General features: G+C 35.0%; 1 protein-coding gene across 6 annotated transcripts in view; it reads right to left on the reverse strand.

The window, feature by feature from the left end:
- The window catches only part of LOC110346572 (uncharacterized), a 114,601-nt gene that overhangs the window by 11,958 nt on the left and 83,101 nt on the right, over positions 1 to 19,542 (reverse strand). For 3 of the 6 annotated variants that reach the window (XR_015451816.1, XR_015451812.1, XM_087212684.1), the window contains exon 5: positions 993 to 19,167. The gene's annotated coding sequence lies outside the window, so the exon portion shown is untranslated. Of the gene's footprint in view, positions 1 to 992; positions 19,168 to 19,542 lie in introns of those variants that run through there. The other 3 variants (XR_015451813.1, XR_015451814.1, XR_015451815.1) reach the window with 3 other exon arrangements.

Below are 19,542 nucleotides of genomic sequence, written 5' to 3' on the forward strand. Positions count from 1 at the left end.
ATGGGAAGGGTATGAGATTAACTAAATGGGAGAAATATGACAGAAGGAGTAGTCAAGCATAATTGTACCTTGAAATGTTTGGTATATGGTCATGCTAAAAAAACTCTTTTTTTTAACTTAGAGAAGTTCATTGTCTTGGGCTGCAAGACAATGACAATATGAGAGTTTACCTCTAAACTGCTTGGAAGCTGCCCAAGTGGAGATATGACCTGAGTTCAGAAGAGAAGATGAGGCTACAATGAAAAAGACCTTAGGGGAAGACCCAGGCATGGCTTGGAGCCCCTTCCCCATCCCGCATGCCACTTAGCCACACGGGCACCTCCAGGGCCCAGTCCTGCTCCCCTCACCCCCATCATCTGGATCACCACCACCACCCCCCGCCCCGCCTCTAGCCTCCTGGCTCTTCTGCTACCTGGTTCCACACTACAGAGGCACAGGGGATTATAAAGGTCCTAGTCCTGAGCGCCACAATATAGAGCAGAAGTTAACAACAGAAAGCAGGCCTCTCAGGATCCTTGATGAAAACTGAAGCTCAGCGGAAAAGTAAAGAGAATCTCTACAATAAAGGCACACCAGACTAGTTTACTTGGTAAGTTGGAGGGATCATCAGCTGGGATCATCAGCTCCCATCGGAACCTGCAATATCTTCAGGGGAAGGGCAACTGGAATCTGCAGTAGGACTTTGCAGATTTCAACCCAGCAGGAGGACAGGGAGTTCAATTTGGGACTAGCAGCCAGAAATCTGCCTGAATCTTACAGGTCTGCTACTGGCTTGCTCAGTCTCATTGACTTGTATATGCACACGGCTGCCTATATTGCCTACTGTGAGAGCAGAGACATACACTGAAGGAGGCCCTTCATTTTTATTTTTTGTTATTTGCAAAAGAGAAAAAAAAATTTTTTCTCTTATTTTTAATTAAATTTTACTTTTTTCTACTCATTTCAAATTTTTACTTTTCTCTTCTTTTTTTCTTTCTTTTATCTCCTCTCTCTCTCTCTCTCTCTCTCTCTCTCTCTCTCTCTCTCTCTCTCTCTCTCTCTCTCTCTCTCTCTCTCTCTGTCTCTCTGTCTCTCATTATCTCACTGTCCCACATTGCTCTTCATCTGACTATTTGTTCACTTCTGGACTGAATTAGGATTTCTCTTTTATTTTTCTTTTCTTCTCTTTTTCCTTCTCTTGATTATTATTAGTTTTAAAGGAAAGTAAATACAGTATCTAGCCTCCCTATTGCTGTTAGGAGGTTCCGTTCATGACTTTGTTCTTTCATTCTGCCCTTTTCTCTTGCCTTTAACAATTTCTTAGTTTGTGTGATCTTCCTGTATCTTCTGGCCTCACTGCTAATCTTTCCTGATCTTTCTACCAGTTCCTCCCTCCCAAACTCCTTCTAACTTCCCATCCCTAAGGGTAAAGTTGCTATATTGAAGAGTTTATTCACTATAAACATATGCTGGGTTGGTCCTTGTTTTTTATTTAATTCACACAGTTAAATGTGATAGATTAATAACTTTCACAAATTGTCTTTTTCTAAGCTGTGCTTGATGCTATGGTGTTGCTGATTGTATTATTTGGGCTAAGAAGTTGTGATTGATCTACTCAGTTTTCCTTCCTGGTATAATAAAAATGAAATAGCCCCAGAGTCGTTAGAGTCTCAAAACCTAAACACCAGCTATATCTAGAAGACACCCCTGAAAAGCAATCATTCCACAGGGTTTTAAACACAAGCAACAAAGATACCTACATTAAGCAATTTTGAAATATCAACCCAGGAATTAAACAAAGAACAGAACCAAAAACAAAAATGAGAAGACATTTAAGTAAGGCACAAACTCAGGCTTCCACCTCACAAAAGGCAAATTCTGAGGGAAAAGAGGTGGAAAAGCCTGATAATTAACCCGCTGGACACCTTGAACTGATAGCACAAGAAGCAACAAAACAGATGAATGAGGCTCTAGAAAAATTCAAAGCAGAAATAATCTCCCAGATAACTACATAGATGGTGACCAGAGTGAAAGACATGATTAGAGGCTCTAGAACAGAAAGAGATAAGAAAATAGATGAGATCAGAAACATATTGGAAGCCATGAATGCTGAGCATGAGAAGAAATGGAAACCATGATCGCCCAACATAAGAAAGAAATGGAATCCATGAAACAAATTTAAACAGATATTCAGGAGATTAAAAACTCCATTGAAAGCATGCAGAGCAGATTAAGAGAATCTGAAGATAGAATATCAGATATAGAAGACAGGATTGCAGTTAAGGACCATGAAAACAGAGATTTGTTAAAGATAGTAAGAGACCATGAGAAATCAATCCAACAGCTGCTAGACGATGCAAAGAAGAATTACATAAGACTGATAGGAGCTCATGAAAAAACAGGAGAAAGTACAATTGACATTAAAAAAACTGTTCACAGAAGTAATAGAAGAAAACGTCCCAGACAGAGGTGGAGAATTGGACATACAGATAAGTGAGGCACGTAGAACTCCAACTAGCCACGATAGAAAAAATCTACACCTAGTCATATAATAGTCAAGATCTCAGAAACCCAACAGAAGAACAAAATCCTACAGGCAGTTAGAGAAAAGAAACAAATCACCTACAAAGGAGAGCCCATCAGAATCATGGCAGATTTCTCAACACAAACCCTCAAATCAAGGAGAGCCTGGAGTGAAGTATTTCAAGACCTAAAAGAAAATAACTTCCAACCTAGACTGTTATATCCTGCAAAATTATCTTTCAAAACCGATGGGGAAATTAGATACTTCCATGACAAAAAACACCTGAGAAATTTCATGAACACCAAACAAGCACTTCAAGAAATTCTAAACAATATCCTAGAAAAAGACAATAAAGGTCACAACTCCATGAGGCCCAGCAGAGGGAAGCCAACAAGCAAGGTAAGACACTAAAGGGAAAGGGGGGGAAATAAGAAATAAAAGAGCCAACAACAGTAAAACATCATGACAAGGATGAGTCAATATCTATCAATTATAACCATCAATATTAATGGCCTCAATTCAACAATCAAAAGAAATAGACTGGCAAAATGGATTAAGAAGCAAAATCCAGCAATATGCTGTATACAAGAAACACACCTAACTCAAAAGGAAATTCATAGACTGAAAGTAAAAGGATGGAAAACAGTTCTCCATGTGACAGGAACCTAGAGAAAAGCAGGCATAGCAATCTTATTTGCAGACAAAGTAGATTTGAAACCAAAACTAATTAAGAGAGACAAAGATGGTCACTACATCCTTGTGAAAGGAACACTCCAAGAGGAAGAGATGACAATCCTAAATATATATGCACGAAATACAAATGCCCCTAACTATACAAAACAAATATTAATGGACATGAAAAACTGAATAAACACTAATACAATTGTAGTGGGGGACCTCAACACCCCTATATCACAAATAGACAAATCATCTAGAAACAAAATTAACAATGAAATTCTAGAACTGAACCAAGCTATTGAACAAATGGACTTAATAGATACTTACAGAGTGTTCCACCCCACAAAATCAGAATACACATTCTTTTCAGCTGCACACAGGTCATTCTCCAAAATAGATCACATGCTAGCTCATAGGACATGTCTAGGTAAATGTAAAAGAATTCAAGTTATCCCCTGTATATTATCAGACCATAGTGCAATAAAATTGGAGGTCAATAACATAAGAAACAGCAAAACTCTCACAAACACATGGAAACTGAATAACACCCTCCTGAACAACCAATGGGTCACAGAGGACATTAAAGGAGAAATTAGACAGTTTCTACAAGTAGATGATAATGCCAGCACAACATACAGGAATCTATGGGACACAATGAAAGCAGTTCTACGTGGGAAATTCATGGGAGTGAATGCCCATATTAGGACAACAGAGAGAACCCACTTAAATAACCTAATGCAGAACCTCAAGCTCCTAGAAGAAGAAGAGCATAACAAACCCAAAGCTCATACAAGAGAGGAAATTATAAAGATCCAAGCAGAAATCAATGCAATGGAGACTAAGAGAATGATACAAAAAATCAATGAATCAAAGAGATGGTTTTTTGAAAGAATAAATAAAATCGATAAACCTTTAGCCAACCTTATCAAAAAAAGGAAAGAAAAGGCTCAAATCCACTCAATTAAAAACAAAAAAGGGGAAGTCACAACAGACCCAGCAGAAATCCAGAGGATCATCAGTACCTACTTTGAGAACTTGTACTCTAATAAAGAAGAATACAGAAGAAATGGACAGATACCTAGATTCACACAAATTGCCAAAGTTAAATGAAGAAGATACAGAAATTTTAAACACCCCAATAACAATGAGTGAAATTGAAAATGTATTAAAAAATTTACCAACAAAGAAAAGCCCAGGTCCTGAAGGCTTCACTGCTGAATTCTACAAGACATTAAAAGAAGAACTATTGTCATTACTCTTTAAGCTCATCAAGGAAATTGAAAGGGAAGCAAGGCTTCCAAATTTATTCCTGGAAGCAAGTGTTACTTTGATTCCAAAACCAGGGAAAGACTCAACCCAAAAACAGAACTATAGGCCAATCTCCCCAAGGAACATAGATACAAAAATCCTCAACAAGATACTGGCAAACAGAATACAGAATGTCATCAAGAAGATCATACACCCTGACCAAGTTGGATTTATCCCAGAGATGCAAGGATGGTTCAACATCCATAAATCAATAAACGTAATACACTATATTAACAGAGTCAAGGACAAAAACCATATGACCATCTCAATAGATGCAGAAAAGTCATTTGACAAAATCCAACACCCATTCACGATAAAAACGCTACAGAAAATTGGAATAGAAGGTCTTTATCTCAACCTGATTAAGGCTATCTATGAAAAACCAACAGCCAACATCATATTAAATGGTCAAAAACTGAAAATTTTCATGCTAAAATCAGGAACAAGACAAGGATGCCCACTATCACCACTCCTGTTCAACAGTGTTCTGGAAACATTAGCCACAGCAATTAGAAAAGAGAAAGAAATAAAAGGAATAAAGTTAGGAAAGGAAGAAGTTAAACTGTCATTATTTGCTGATGATATGATTCTTTACATAGAAAACCAAAAAAACTTCGTCAAAAGTCTTCTAGACCTAATTGACAGATTCAGTAGAGTAGCTGGATACAAGGTCAACACTCAAAAAACCAAAGCCTTCTTATACGCAAGTAGCAGACTCATTGAGGGAGAAATTCAGGAAATAATTCCTTTTACAATAGCATCGAAAAAAATGAAATATCTAGGAATCAACCTAACAAAGGAAGCAAAAGACCTCTACACTGAAAACTACAGCACTCTGAAAAAGGAGATCAAAGGGGATATAAGAAAACTGAAAGATATCTCTTGTTCCTGGGTAGAAAGAACCAATATAGTGAAAGTGGCCATACTTCCAAAACTGCTATATAGATTTAATGCAATGCCAATTGAAATTCCAACAATATACTTCACAGAACTAGAGAAAACAATCCAAAAATTAATTTGGAATCAGAAGAAACCTAGAATAGCAAAAGCAATTCTAGGCAACAGAGACATAGCTGGGGATATCACAGTCCCCAGCTTGAAAGTATACTACAAAGCTACTGTGATAAAAACAGCACGGTACTGGCAAAGAAACACACCCAAGGATCAGTAGAATAGATTAGAAGATGCAGAAACAACTCCAGACATACTCAGCCACCTCATCTTTGACAAAGGAGCCACCCACCCTCATTGGAAGAAAGATAGCCTCTTTAATAAAAGGTGTTGGAAAAACTGGATTTCAACCTGCCAAAGATTAAAACTAGACCCATATCTAGCACCATGCACTAAACTAAGATTGAAGTGGATTAAAGATCTAAATATTAAGAGAGAAGCACTAAACTTTCTGTAAGCTAAGTTACGTAGAACTTTTGAAGACATTGGCATAGGAAAAGACTTTATGAAGAAATCCGCAGTAGCGCGGGAGCTAGCACAACGAATCAACAACTGAGATCTCATCTTATTAAAAAGCTTCTGCACTGCAAAAGAAACCACCAACAGAGCTAAGAGACAACCTATAATGTGGGAAAAAATTTTAGCAGCTGTACCTTAGACAAGGGTCTACTATCGAGAATATATAAAGAATTGAAAAAAATCAGATCCCCCAAATTCAAAGACCCAATTCAAAAATGGGCTTCTGAAATGAACAGACATTTCTCAGATAAAGAAGTAAAAGCAGCAAATAAATATTTGAAAAAATGTTCAACATCACTTTTCATTCGAGAGATGCAGATGAAAGCAATGCTGAGATTCCACCTCACCCCAGAAAGCTTGGCTGCTATAAGAAATCAACCAATAACAAATGCTGGTGGGGGTGTGGAGAGAAAGGAACCCTTCTCTATTGTTGGTCAGTGTGCAGACTGGTGCAATCACTGTGGAAATCAGTATGGAGGTACCTCAAAGAAATAGAGTTAGAGGTCTCATTTGACCCCAATATTCCCCTGCTGGGTATCTTCCCAAATGATTTAAAAGAATCATACCACAGCGATATATGTGCATCCATGTTTATAGCGGCACAGTTTGTAATAGCTAAAGCTTGGCAACAGCCCAAGTGCCCATCAACTGGAAACTGGATAAAGAAAATGTGGTTTTTTTATAAAATGGAGTACTACTCAGCCATAAAGAATGAGAAACTAGAGACATTTATAGCTAAATGGATGCATATTGAGGCCATACTCTTAAGTGAAATAAATAGGACACACATGTGTAAATACCGAATAGTTTCTCTAGTGTGAGAAACTGAAAGTGTAAATAAGGATTAAAGTGATTAAAAGGAATAATTGATAATTTGAAATAGGAAAAGGTCCAAAGGTGTAGGGGTGGGGGGGGGAAGAGGAAAGGGAAGAAGGGAAAGGAGAAATTACGATAAAAGAAAAAAAAAGGAAACAAAATCTATGTAAAGAGGGAAGGGGGAGGGAGTGAAGGGTGTACAGGTAATTGGGGAAAAAAGTAAGAACCAAGATGCATCATGTACAGGTACAAGCACCCAATGATAAATGTAAATGTATTGTATACCTAAAATGTACCAATAAAAAATTTTTTTAAAAAAGACCTTTGAGTTTTCAGCATGTAAGTATAACAAAAGTTATTAGAATTACAGTACCTTTTTGCAATAAAAGATTAAAAACATATAAAATCCAACTGAACAACTGGAAAAGTATCTGTACTATCTACTCTCTGAAAGATTCTGGTAAATCCTCTCAGGCTCTGACTGCAGGCACCAGGTTGTTGGTATTGGTCCCAGTTTCAACATCTTGGCCCTTAGATGGTTGATACATTGACTTGATTCCAGCCTTGTCCTTGAATCTTGGATTTCTAGCGTTTCTCTGGTTCATGTTCTACAGTCTGAATAAAAATTCTCCTGCCCTTATTAACAGAAGGTTCACCGAGAAGCACATTCTAGCAACTGCACTCAACCCCCCTCTTTAGCTTGGAAGGAATATTAAGGTGTTAGTGAAGTAGAAACCAGCCAGAGAAGAACAATATTGGTTACATGGTTCCTATCATTTTGATTATCTTGCCTCTTTAGTAACACCAGTGATTATTTTCCCATTGATGAAAATTAATTCCAGATATACGAATTCTTATTAATTTGACATTTTTCTGGGGGTGTATCTACTGTCAATGTAATTAACATGTTTTCAGATATTCTACTTTGGAAAAAGGTCAGGAAACACTGTGCCTTCACATTTGGTATTCTTGTAGGATCAGGAGAGTGTCTTGGAATTCTTCATAAATCTTTAATGGTCTTTTTTCCCCTTTCTCTTGTTTCTGTATTCTCTGTACTTCTCCCCATAGTTTCAGGATTTCTACATATGTCCATATTTCCTCAAATACAATCTTTTCTAAACCCCTTCCATGAAGTCTGTTTTAAAATCTATTTACTCTCTTTTAATATTGAGTTCCATCACATCAAGTTGTACCTAGAAGGCATCTTTTCAGTAACCATTAAAAGGAATTTCTCTATATAAATTTTTCTTTCATCAAGTCTCAATTAGCTTTCTTGTGTTTTTTTAAAATTTCTCACAGTGGCCTAAATTTATAGCCTTCTCAAACTTTCAAGTAGAATTGTGAGAAATTTCACTAAGTGAACTTTTACTGCACGATTACTACCCATAAGTAGAATCAGCTTTAGAAAGTTCATAACAAATCCATTTTCATCATATTTGGAGGTGTTTAAAAATATGTTTCATTCCAAAAGTATTGTTGAAGTGATAGATGTTAAAAAGGTCAATTCCATAAGAAGTGGGAAATATTTGATATCTGATTAGTGGGAAGGGAGTGGAAATAAGAAAAAAACTAGACATGATATAGTTTCTGAATATTTATAAGTTTCAAAGATTCCAAACTTACTTAGCATACTGCCATCCTACTTTTCTGTGAATCTCTCTCTCTCTGTCTCTCACCACCTCCTTCTCCTCCATCTCCTTCTCTTCCTCCTTCCCTCCCTAGTTTCTTCTCTCCCTCCAATCTCCCTCCAATTTTTATTCCTTAAATCCTTTAACTACAACCCTAGACCAGCTGCAGCAGTTACTACTGTAACTAGGTTTTTCTAACAATAAAGATTTTTATTTGCTACAACTGACTGCCTCCTAAAACCATTTGGACATTCACCTCAGCCCTCAGACAACAAATTAGGGCACCTGTCCTCATACAAGGTCAAAAGCAACCAGAATCAGGTGCTTCAGGATGAAACTATTGGACTTGGATTATATATTCCCTGAGTTATGCTTATAAGCACCAACAACTCCAGACCTCAGCTATTTACTTGCCTCTTTGGTGATGGGATGGAGGAAGAACGACTCTAGCAAAGACTCAGACCTTCCACAGTTGTACAACTTCTGATCCTGCCAATGGTATTATCACCTCCATTACCATAAATTTAAGAAACCATAGGGTACCTACTGACAGAAAGACACTGTAATACAGTGTCTTTGCCTGTTGGCCCTATTGAACACACAGAGGCTTCATCTTCCCCAGCATGTACCTGGAGAGGCCAGCAAGCAACACCAAAATTCTGAGAGATGAAGTTGAATGGACAATTGATAAGTAATAAAAAGCAGGAGACAGGCTGGGGATTTAGCTCAGTGGTTCCGCCGCCTGCCTCGCAAGCGCAAGCATCCCTGCTACCAAAAAAAAAAAAAAAAAAAAAAAATGAGCAGGAAACAGAAGGAGTTTGCAAATAAATTATTTTCCTTCCCTTCCCTTTATTTTACTATTTCGAATTGCAACAATTTCATCAAACCTCTCTGGAGACTTCCAACAACAATCAAAAATCATCTCAGATGAAAAGCAGTGAAGAATTCAGGGATGTGCTCTTCGACCTCAATTTTCCTTCTCTTTTGTTTTTCTATGATTGTAACCCCATGAAAGACATAGCACATAAACCTTTGCTCAGTATCTGTTTTCTAGGGAAGCTTATGCAAGACATGAGCCAAATACCAACCAAAAATGAGATTTTAAGATTTATTGTTCTAAATAGCCACATATAAAGCCTAAAATATGTAAAACTGAAAAAAACAGGTAAAGATATATGACAGACAAGTACTAATATTTTTAAAGCTAGTGAAGTTCTATTAACAGATTATGTAGATTTTGATGAATAAAAAGTCTAATAATCATTATTACCTGTAGTAAGGTAAGAGCATACTTGTTAAAAAAAACACAACTCACCAGAAAGCCTTCATAATTCTTCACTTGTATGCAACCAATAAAATATCTTTAAAATACATACAGAAAAACTGTCTGAAACAATAATGACAGAATAATCCCCTATAAAAGTGAGACTTCCACTCACCTCTTTTAATTCTCAATACATTATCAGAAAAATTGAGAAATGCAAATCATATCAACACATAATTAATGTAATTCTGATAGCAATTTTCCTAATAACCAATTTTTTTAAACCTAGGAACAAACTAAATGATCCTTTTTTTGGCAATGGGGGAGTTGAGACAAGGTCTCAGCTCAGGCTAACTTTGAACTCACTATGTAGCCCAGACTGGTCTCAAACTTGCTGTGATCTTCCTGCCTCAGCCTCCCAAGTGTTGGTATTGCAGACATGCACCACCATGCCCAGCCCAAATCATCCTTTTGCAGATGACTAAAAAGAGGTTTCTAAAGTCATTCAGAGGAATATTTTGTAATCAGAAAATGAACAAGTTATACCTAAGTACAAAAAAATGAATCTAAGAAACATAAGTTTGTGTGATAAAATCGTGAGATAGAGCACAAAGACTTGAGGCATTATAAACTCAGAATGTCGATATACATGTAGATACTTGTATGATGTAAACTATTTTAAAAGCAAAGGAACAATAAACCCAATATCCGGGATACCAGTTTAACTTTTGGGGTTAGCAAGAGTATGGGATTTGGAGGAAAATATAGACACAGCTTCAGTGATACTGGTAATGTTCTGCTGAGCTGGTTAGAGGACCTATAACTTCTTTATTTTCCTGCTTCATTGATTTTATGGAAAGTACATGTATTATTGTTATCCATCAAATATTACATCATAAAATAATATGCCAAATTTAAAAATTCGTTTTGAAGAACATGTCTACTGAGTAGCAATGTATACCATTTATTACTAATACAATTCTTTAGGAAAAACAAGTTTTGTTTTATTTTTTTGTTTTGTTTTGTTTTGTTTTTATGAGTCAGGGTCTTGCTATGTAGTCCAGGCTGGCCTTGAACTATGTATTCTAGGTTGGCCTTGAACTCAAGGTGATCTCCTGCCTCCGCCTCCTGAGTGCTGGCAAGGAAAAGCAAGTTTAAACAATGTAATTATCAATATTTTTAAAAATGTGATCTGTATATCATAGTTTATCATTCTGGATCTTCATATTCTCAGCCCAGAAAAATGGTAATTTTTCGATTGATAAGTTTTGCTTCAATATAATAGTTTACTTTGTAGTTTATTTCACTTTTTTCCATATAAAAGGATTACATAGCAAGATATAGGTAACTTTGACATTTTGGCATTGTGTTCTTAATTTAGCTGTTATTTTGAAAGTGCAAGTGAATTTGTAGTAAAATTTTCTCAGTGTAGGAAATGTCAGCATTACTGAATGTCATTCAAATATCTTTCCTTGAATTACCTTAACACACACACACACACACACACACACACACGATTAAAAAAAAAACTATGGGGAATGTTCAAATAAATAATTTATTATAGTAAAAGACACATTGCCATCAATTCCCTTTAAGATACTCAAAATACTTCCCTTTGCTTTAAAGACACCTATCCCATCATTCATGGTAATGCTTCTTTTACTGTAATAGGGTTCTTAATATTCACTGTAGTTTTGATCACCATATATATATTATATGTGAGAATATATGTGAGATATATATATATATCCCTACTCATATACCTGCAAACTATTAGTATAATCAGTGCAGAGAACTATTAGTGTTAAGCTTAAAGAACATGAAGAAGTGCTTATTTTTTTAATTTGAAACTAAAAGTGTATATATAGCCTTTATCTCCAATGTACACATTCATTAAGACACAGCCTAATCATCACCAGCTCTTTCCAAACTGACCTTGAATTGATTCACTCACTACCTGGAGATCTTGAAAGGTTTATTAATTATCTCTCTGCCACATTTCCTGTATTTTAAAAAGATTCAATATGATGTACAATTTAGAGATAGGGATTAAATAAAATAATATATATAAAATCCATAGGATAATGTTCATTTAATTCATTGCAAATTGTTAATAATTATACACTGTCATCATTATTATTTAATAAAGTTGGGATAGTTCTGATATCTGTGTCCAGCTTCCATCTCAAATGGAATAGGTCTGATGTGTTATTTTATTCTCATCTAAAACTTTAGGCAGAATCTTCAAGGAGATAGTGTGGATGTGTTTGAAGATTGGAAATAATGGAAAATGAGTGTACTGGTTTCAACTACATGAAACAGAAGACCCAGCTAAAAGTGGATCAAATAATAAGAATTATTCATTATGCCACATATCAAGAATTCGTTCATAGAAGTAAGGTAGTAAGTGATTGGTTAATTAAGGAGACCATGAATTTCACCTAAGACCATTTTTTTCAATCTTTCTTTTTTGCTATTCTTACTGTGTCAGTTACTTTTCCCAGCCTTGCAAGATACCTAAAGCAAGGCCAGGGATTTAACTCAGTGGTTTTGCCACCTGCTGCGCAAGTGCAAGGATCTGAGTTCAATCCCTAGTGCCAAAAAAAAAAAAGATATCTAAAGCAGCTGGAAGTAATTCCATATAAGGTTGTCAAAAGGTTAGATGAGAAGGCATCTCATCCTTTTCTCTAAAGAGTATGAAAAAAGTCTTCCTAGAAGATGTTTTCTCATGACTCTGTGATCACAATCACACTGCATGTTCATTTGCACTACAATCTACAATTGGCACGACGGTGTTCTTAGAGTTAGGAAGTGACAGTAACTGCCTTGTGCAGTTTGCGAAGCTGCTGTTGGAAGCAGTACAAAAGAAGTTAATCAATACAGAACTATTGTGCAGCATGTAGTACAGAGAACCATTCTGTGACTGTTTGGGAAAATTACAAAAAATGATGATGGTAATACATCATTGAGTAGACAAATACATGGTAAGAATTATGAAAAACTAAAAAGTACTAGTGTGAAAATAGAATTAAGTAAAGTAAGAAAAATGTACAGAATTTTAAAACAGTGTTATCACATTACTTATGTATAAACAAATGTCATTATTCTATACCTAGCACCCTTTTATCTTTAATTACATTTCCCTCAAGGAAAATAGGAGTCATTTATTTTCAATATTAGCACATCCCATGGCAAGGACTAGTTTTTTGTTTTTTTGGAGGGGCCTGGTTTTCACCTGACACTAACATTTTTAAAACAAGCAGGGGAATACAAGAAAAGTTAAATGATCTACATTACACAATTTGCAATTCAGGAGGAAAATTATAATGATAAACTAAGCACTTAGCATGCATATATAATAATATAGTTAGATTCTCAGGCCTACTGACAAATGATAAACATAAAAACACTTACACAAACAAGGAAGTAAATCACATTTTCATTCAAAGCTATCACAGAAGCTATAAAATTCTTTCCTGTGCCTTTTTGAATTTGAAAATATTGATGATTTATATATACTATGTATTGAATCAAAATGGTCATCAAGAGAGTGACCAGTAAATATTTAATGGATTTGTGAACATTAGGCCTATTATTTTTAACTTGTTTCCATTATAGGTAAAAGGAATATTGAAAAAAAATTCACAGAGGCATTTTCTGCTGAAGACACCATGTTTTTAAAGGCTCTGGACTCATAAAAATTTTAAAGCTAATAGCAACCTTATAAATTATTTCATCCTAACTTTACTAATGAGGGCCAGGTGGAGAGAAGGTAAGTGGCTTTTTTCAGTTAGTGTAGCTGGCTATCTGCTTGCTTGGACTGGCTCTTCTTTTCCACCTGCATTTGGGCCTGTCCACAAGCTCTTTCAAATCTGCTCTCTAATGTGCTGACATTCTTGATTGATTTCCCTTCTCACTTTTGGAGTACATAGAACCCCCAAGTCCATATTTTAAAGCAGGTATATAACATTTTTTTAACTTAAACTTTAACCATAATCATGGAGAGCTGGATTCTGTTTTAAGTCAGTTGTGCTTTTATTTGCTCATTTGGATTCTGTTACCTGGGAATATTACTTCCTTGGTAACTGGGAAATCTAAACAACAGCTCTGTTCCTCACCAATATTTCATCATTAATGTAATCCAAAAGAATATTTAATAGCACAAACCAAAAAGTATAGTAATTATATTAAAAAACCAAAAATCAAAGTGGTTCCAAAGTCCTTCCCCAAAGTCATACATGTCCTTGTAGAGATATTATTCTGAGTAGGGTTTCATCTCCAGTCCTTAGCCCTGTGCTAAAATTATCCCTTTTCTCATCTTTCCTGCAAACTAAAATATGCATAAAGGGATGTGGCCTAGCATTATCCTCTGAATATACATCTGGATGTAAGTTGCTTAAATAATTATCTGCTTCATATAAACACATCCTGCAGAGAGTTTCACCTGGTCTTGTTACTGTTTGTGGCCATTTCTTATGTAAGTAAAACCAACCAGCTATTTTCCATTCAGAGATTCATTTCTTCGATAAATATTTGTTAAGCATCTGGTGTATTCTTGGCATCCTAATAAGATCTGGGAATACTTTGGTAAGACAGAAAGATACAATTTCTTTCCTTTCAGAGCATTTAATCCAGCAGGGAGACAGGCAATTAAATAACTAAATTCACCTTGCTACTTGCCATGATCCAGAAATTAAGGACTATGAGAGAACACATAACAGAGATACCTAATAACTCCCAAAGGAAGTTACTTTTAAACTGGGCACTGAAGACTGAGTAGGAAGATAACACAGCCCTACTTTATTGTTACAGTTGTGTTTGGGAATTCTACCTTATTTTTCAACAAAGGTGTTCACAAAAGAATATTGCAAAATTTAGAAACTTTACATTCAGAAATTTTAAGTCTTTTGATCAGGGATTTGTTTGCCATGTCTAGATTCTTGTGTTTCCTAGATCATAGTCTTAATAGCAGAATTAAATTTCTGCTGTGGCTGTGGTTTCACAAAGAAGAGTCACTATCTTAGAATTATCTAAGGTAGCATTATGTGTGAGAAACTAGAGATCTATCCTAGTTCCAATGAAACATAATTTCTAGGGCCATGGGAATGGTACTTAAATTTGCATGCTCTAAAAACACTTACTACCTTCCAACATTGAATGTGTATTCAGAATCTCCCTCAATTTTCTTCTAATTATCTCAAAATGGAGTATAGCCTTTTTGGGGACAACTATCCTTAGCTGTCCAATGCCAAAGTCTGACCTTGATTATTTCCCTATTACATTACCTAAGGCATTATGTTAGTATATAAGCATTTTTGGGAACTAAAATGACACATGCCTAGGGCAATCACCAGTTATTGGAGCCCTCATACTTGGGAGAAGTAGGAATTAGAAATGTCAATGTTCAAAATTCCTGCTTTGCCTATCTAGAATTGTGTATTTTTATCTAGAAAAAGAGAACCACAGTCACTGTAAGTGACTAGCCTCTGGCCAACTCAGAAAATTGGGGCAAAGTTTATCAAAGTACCCTAAAGTTTTGACCCAACATCCAATGTTTTACCAATTAAATCACTTTAATGCCAAAGATTATTGCATAAAACTATTGCATTCCTTGGGATAAGACTAGCCTGCTGTAGAAATAGCACCCTATGTTAAGTCAGTGGCTAAAGGAAGATTTGAGCTTATTTCTTTCACATCTTAATACCCATATTGGTGCTCCAAGTTAGTGGGGGAGTCTGCATTCCACATGTATTTTTGTTGTTGTTTTGCTTATTTTGTGGTGCTGGAGATTAAAAACAGACATTTACATTGAGCTACATTCCCAACCCTTTTTAATTTTTCTTTTTAAATTTTAAGACAAATTTATCCTAAGTTTCCCAGGCTGAGGTTGAATTTGTGATCCTCCTGTCTCATCATGCTAGGATTACAGTTTTAAGTTACCATCCTGGGGTTCCACATGGCTTTTTAAGTGACAAGGTTCTATTTAATTGCTTAAATAACTTTAATTTGCCTCTCCTTTCCCTAGGACATTCTACTTATTGGAATGGTAAATGGGCTTGTTATAGGTTCCAGTTAGTGGAAAAGAGAAGAATAACATTGAGAAAGCTCAAGAAATGCATACATCACTTCTATTCATGTTTCTCAAGTGAAAACATAGTTTCATGGTTACAGATAACTAACACTGCAAGTCTGAAATATAATGTTTGGAAAGTGACCACATGCCCAATTTGAATTACATTAATCTAGAAAAAGTGAAGAATGGGCATTGTTGTATGACTAGCAGTCTCCATAGGTGTACTTTAGAAATGTAAACTGAACAATAATGTTTTTTGTCTGGAAGAGATTATTACCTCTGAAAACAAGTGCAAGGTTTTTTTTGTAAGCATAGGAATTTGCTAGTTTAGTAAGATATGAGCCATATTTCCCTTTGGAAAATAAGTCTGTGTAAGTTATTTATTGAGCTTAACAAATACCCTAACTTTTAGAGGCTTGAGGAAAGTGTCAGCAAACTTTTTCTGTAGAAGGGAAGATAGCAAGTATTTTAGACTTTTCAGGCTATACCATCTCTGTTGAAACTATGCAACTCTGCTACTGTAGTGTCAAAATAGTCTTAGACAATACATAAACAAATGAGGGTGGATGTGTCCTAAATAAAACTTTATTTTCCAAATCTCTAATGGTCCATCAGCTGTACATGGTAACCTTTGCTTTAAAATAACACTTTTCTATGCTTTACGTTTTCTTGTGAGTCTGTGGGTGGTATCAGTTAGGAGCAGGTCATCTAAAGCTGGAATGCTCTAAAATGCCCTCATTCACTTATCTGGTATCTGGTCCAAGGGCACTTGGCTGCTATTGATCCTTTGTATGCAAAATCCTCTCTCCTTTTCCCTGTGCTAGTTCAAGGTCCTTCCAATGGTGGTTTCAGTGCAGCAAAGACAGCTGCCCTAATATGTATGTTCTTATTAAACTTTACTTTCATCAGGTTTGCTGATGTTACATTAGTTAAATTGTGTCACCTACCAAGGCCCAAATTGAAGTGAGAGAGAAATAAACTTTAGCTCTTGATGAATAGAACAATAAAGGTCATATTGCAAAGATATGTGCATATAGGAATAGCAGAAATTATTTTTATCTTTATAAACAACCTATCACAAAGTCTTTGGAGTAGCAAATGTCTTTACAATTCAATTTAACTGCAGTAATTTCTTCCAATACTACAAAATTACTTAAATAGATTTAAAAAATATTTCTGACAATAAAACAGTTTTCACACTTTGTAAAGTATTTCAGAAAATATGTATATTTAACTTATTTTTAAATATTACAAGGAATTATATTCCAAGGCTAGAAGCAAAACAAGGGTCTTAAGAATAAATAATCCATATTGAAGACAAATTAGATGAAAGAGTTTTTAGCTAAGCAACTAACCAGTGTGATTTATAGACAGTTCAATCTTTCCCTAAATTCCTTATTTCCTGCAGTGCCTACCTTTAAAGTTTCAAGTTATACATACTGCCTGTCATCATGATAGACACAGTGGCCTCTGGCTCAGAATATTTTATTAGAGCTCTCTGAACAGCAGGATACTGTGTATAGCAAGTAGCAGACCTCACATTAGCTCACCAAGTTTTGAAGAACGAAGCCATGGATTTCCCCTAATTTGTGGAAGTGAGTTAAAAAAAAAAAGATGCTCTTGAAAAAAAATATTTCACTTTAGAAAACATAAAAGTTTTTATAATGTAATCATATAGAAGAAATTTACTATACAAGTATTAATAATTGTGTATTTTCTTTATAAATTCTAATAATAGGTGAAAACAAGATAATTTTTGCAAGTCCTGCTCTCCACACATTTTGATGAATTAATTGAAATGCTTTGTAGTGTGTTATAAATGGAAAATCATTTGATGTTCTATATAATTGGCTGAATTAAATTATTATAGTGCTACTGTTATTGGTATTTTTCATATACCAAGAATCACATAAAATAGATCATCCATTGAAAGGCCTAAGGAATCTTATGTGGAGCTATCATATGTCTTTTTTTTTCAGAAGAAAACAAAACTCATAAAGTTTACCAGTAGTATGCTGGTAACTGGCACATGAGGAATAGAGCCCTGATATGCCTTAGTTAGGGTTGGTCAATTTTGATGGTATAAAATTCTCATCTTGGCTTATTTCTGTCTACCATCATGATATCACTGAACATGATATTGGAAAAAGATTCATATAATCAGCTATTTTGAGCCAGTGGGAGGTGGCTCTGATACACTCCTGCCAAGGTTACAAACATAATAGGAATTAGGAGAACCAGAATTGGCGCTCTTAGTTGTCTATAAAGTCCATCCTCTCAACTAACACACAATAATGCTTTCCTGACCCAATAAACTATTCAATTGACAAGTCATAAAAATCATGAAATGTCAGTAATATCTTTAATTCCAGGGACATAATGTTTCCTTATTCTATTTTTGAAATTAATACAGGAAATATTCAGTCAGACTTATGGAAACTATCACATTACAAATCCAGGAAACCTTTTATACTTCTCATTACATTTACATTATTCTTTATTTTTTATTCTTATCTTAAGCTTTGTAATTTTTCTTAGAGTTGCTTCTTAATCATATTTCATTGCTACATTTCTTCCTAAAATCTTTACACTTAGCTTCCAACAGCTTTCTTTGCTGTTTCAGATTGTTCTCTTCTTCTCCTCCTTCTCTTTTTTTCATCTTATATTGGTCTTTCTTACCTTACAGCATAACTTTCATAATTTCACCCTGGTCTTCCAACATGAACAGAAGTCTTGCTGCTAAAATACGGCAGATTCATATTTTAAGAATTATTTACCTTGTGTCAACCAGAGTTTCCTCATCTGGAAATGAGGCTAATATAGTACATACCTTGCATTATATGAGTTGTTGATCAATTGAAAAAAAAAAGCCTAAAACCATACACTACAGAAGAAGCAAAAATGAAGGACATGGCAGAAAGATGATCCTTTGAGAATGGAAGATATCGAAATTATTTGATCTTGATGAAGAGTACCATTTGATGTTTGATGGGAGCACACTAAAAATCTGGAAACAATAGAACTTTTGAGAGTAACAGCATTTTTTTCACAAGAAAAAAATAAAATTATGTTTTAGTATTTTCTTTATATAACATTATACACTAAGAACTTTCATCTTTTGTTAAAATTAACTAAGGTATTAATAAATAATGTTCACAACTGTCATGGACTGAGAGAATGACAAATGAGATATTTTTTCCAAATAATGTTATATGTGTTAAGCTTAAGGAATCAAGGAAACACTTTTTCACTTTGGTTTGAATGTCTAGCTGTTTGACTTAAAGGAAACATAAAAGCATACCTGTGATGATAGAACAAAGCATGTTTAAACTATAGAGCAAATGAAGAGTTTTGAAGTTCATCACAATTTTCATAACTTCTTCAAAAGTTTGAATTGGATACCCAGCAAAATTCTTCACATACACTTCTGGAGAAAAATAAAAGCAGAAATTATGTTGATTCCTTTTTATATAATAAATTCCACAGTGTATTTTCTCCCCACCTAAAGATAGAATGTATATGGTGAAATAGTTAATTTAAAATGTATAACCCTTGCTACTAAAAAATAAAAAATATCCTTACCTTTTGTTAGATGTGTCATTTTTATGTAGCCATGGAAAATGAGTGGCATCTTGATATTCCATTGAAATTATTAATTTTATTTTGGAGCATATGTTAGATTTTGGAGCATCATACAGAAAGGTGAATGAGTTTTATTTTTCCTGATTTAGTTTTAAGTACATCCAGACAAATGAAAATAGATAGATAGGAAACAGAACTAATTTGGAAGATTGAGGCTCAA

The sequence above is a fragment of the Heterocephalus glaber genome, unplaced genomic scaffold (genome assembly GCF_053883595.1).
Source record: "Heterocephalus glaber isolate CG9 unplaced genomic scaffold, H.glaber_assembly_v1.0 deba00001442, whole genome shotgun sequence".
NCBI classification, from domain to species: Eukaryota; Metazoa; Chordata; class Mammalia; order Rodentia; family Bathyergidae; genus Heterocephalus; species Heterocephalus glaber.